The sequence below is a fragment of the Fonticula alba genome, assembly GCF_000388065.1.
Source record: "Fonticula alba strain ATCC 38817 unplaced genomic scaffold supercont2.4, whole genome shotgun sequence".
Classification (NCBI taxonomy): domain Eukaryota; order Rotosphaerida; family Fonticulaceae; genus Fonticula; species Fonticula alba.
This window is the reverse complement of record NW_009242974.1, coordinates 1001652-1004310: the sequence shown is the minus strand read 5'-3', so window position 1 is coordinate 1004310 and position 2659 is coordinate 1001652. Positions and strand designations below refer to the sequence as shown.

Below are 2659 nucleotides of genomic sequence, written 5' to 3'. Positions count from 1 at the left end.
CACACACACACACACACACACACACACACACACACACACACACACACACACACACGGCGACCCCGCGCCTTCAAAGGGCAGGGGGAAAGGAAAAAAGGAAGCCAGCCCCCCGCCCCGCCTCGCAAGTGGCCATGTTCAGGATGTGCATTGGGGGAGAGGGGGAGAAGAGGAGGGGGGAGCGAGAAGGAAAAAGAGGGGGAGAAGCGCGGAAAAGGGGCAGAGGAAGCAGACGGCTGGCGCACCGCGCCATCGAGGAGTGAAATACAAGTACAGGTGTGTGTGCCCCTCTGTCGCTCCGGCCCCCTCCCCCTCGCCCCGGTCGCCCTTCGAGCGGGGCGAGGGGGGAGGGGGGACCCCATGCGGCAGGGCCGCGGGGCGCCCCCCGTCCCCCCCGTCGTCGCGTGATGCCGCCCGGCGGAGGGGGGAGATGTGTATATGTGTCGGTGGGCAGGCCCCTTAGTGGTTGCGCCGGGCCCGACCGCGGCGGTGCACCGGCGGGCCGTCGCGCGCCGCGGCCTCGCGGTTGGCCTGCACCTGCGCCGGGGTGTTGGGCAGGAAGTAAATGAGCGGGTCCTGCTTGGTGGTCGACCGGAAGAGGGTGTCCAGCGAGATGACCGCCGGCGGGGCGGCCGCCTTGTCGTGGGCCGCGCGCTTGGCGGCGCGCCCGCCGGAGGGCTCCGGCGACGCGGCGCGCTTCTTGCCGCCGGCGTCGGCGTCAGCCGCCGCCGCCGGCACCGGCGCCTGCGGCGAAAGGGTGGCATTGCTCTGTCGCATGTGTTCGGGACCGGTCAGCCAGGCGGGACACCGGGGGGGAGGGAAAAGGGAAAGAAAAAAAAAAGGAAAGAGGCAAACACCCCCCTGGCCCCAGAGGGGAGGCGTTCGGCGGGCAGCGGAAAACCAAGGCCCCGGCAATGTGCCCGGCCCAAGCGCACCTCGACCAGATGCGCCACCACATCATCGCTGACCCACTCAATGAGCAGGGACTTGGGGTTGGCCTTCGGCCAGCGGCCCAGGGCCGTCAGGCGGTCCATCACATGCTGCGCGATCTCCACCGTGGTGAGCTGCAACGCGCGATGCCGGCGAGAAAGGGGGGGGGGGGGGAGGGGGCCGCGCGCGGGGGCGTTTGCGCGACGGCATGGACGTATGCACAAAGCGTGTCAGTACTCATGGCCGGGCGAGGGCAGGGGCGGGAGGGGGGGACACCAAGGGAACAGGCGGCGGAGCAGCACGCACGGTGACCATGCAGTGCGACCGGATGGAGTCCAGCCAGAAGTGCGCGACCGACGGCGTGGCCGGGGCGTCGCCGCCCTGCGGGCGCGCGAGCTCCTCGATCAGGTCGCGCAGCTGCTGGATGGTGAACGGCCGGACGAGGTTCCGGACGGACAGCGACCGCGACGCGGCAGCCGGCTCGCCCTGCATCGGGGCGTCAGCCGGCTGGGCGGGCTCGGCGGCGTCAACCACATCGACATCCGCCGCATCAGCAGCCCCGGCGGCCTCGGCGGCCTCAACAGCCTCGGCCACCTCGGCCACCTCGGCGATCTCAGCGGCTTCGGCGGCCTCGGCCACCTCGGCGGTCTCGGCGACCGCGACGGGCTCGGCGACCGCGACGGGCTCGGCGACCGCGACGGGCTCGGCAGCCGCGACGGGCTCGGCAGCCGCGGCCGGCTCGGCAACCACGGCCGGCTCGGCAACCACGGCCGGCTCGGTGGCCGCGGCCGGCTCAGTGACCTCAACGTCAATGGCGTCGGTCTCGTCCTCGGCGGCAGCGACAGGCGCATCGGGAGCCGGCGCGCTGGCGGCCTTCTGCTTGTCGTCGGCCTCCAGGCGCTCAACAAGCTCCTTCTTGATGCCCTTCGAGGGCAGACCACGGGCATCAAGCTCGGCCCGTAGGTCGGCCACCTTCAGGGAGTTCCACTTGTCGGCGGACATGACTGGCGGGGTCTGGGCGAAAGGGGGACGTGGGGGGAGGTGGGAATGAAGGGGGGGGGGGAGGGGAGGGGAAGCGGGGAAGTCTACGTGTGACGGGGACCGCCGCGGGAAAATGCACGGGAAAGGGCGGGAGGGGGAGGAGAGGGGGGAGCCAGATGGCGCCCATGGCAACCATCGCCGGCAGGGTCGTGCCCTTTGACGCGCGCACCGGGCGAGCCGGACAGGACCCCCCCGCGGCGCCCTTCGGGAGATGGGGGCCCGTGAGAGCCGGCGCCTCCGCTTCCCCGGCTGCACGATGCTCCAGGAAACCAGGGGCAGGGGGTAGGCTGTGCCCCCCGGCGGGAGGCCGCGCCAGGCCGAGCTATTTTCAATCGAGGCCCGCCCGAGGGCCGGACGCGCCCGGGCGCCGCGCCCCACACACAACACGCCCCCGGAGGCCCCCGCCCCTCCTGCCTCGTCCACTCTCGCTGCACCCCCCCCCCCCCCCCCCCCCCCCCCCCCCCCCCCCCCCCCCCGGCTTGCGGGCGCGCGCGCGTTCTTGGCGCGAAACAGTCAAGCCGGCGATCCGTCGGCACGTGCTCTCGTGACATGCGCCCATCACGCCCGGTGCCGGGAAATGCCATTCAGGCATCTCGCTCGCTCATCTCAAGCTGCCGACCCTCCGGACAGCCAGCGGTAGAGGGAGGCCCGCGCTTGCGCGCACGTCTTGATACACGCCGGTGCCCCACCG

At 72.1% G+C, this 2659-nt stretch overlaps 1 protein-coding gene across 1 annotated transcript in view; it reads left to right on the top strand.

Moving 5' to 3' along the window:
• Nucleotides 1-2659, top strand: part of H696_02745 (hypothetical protein) — an 11667-nt gene that overhangs the window by 751 nt on the left and 8257 nt on the right. The gene's annotated exons all lie outside the window — the stretch shown is intronic.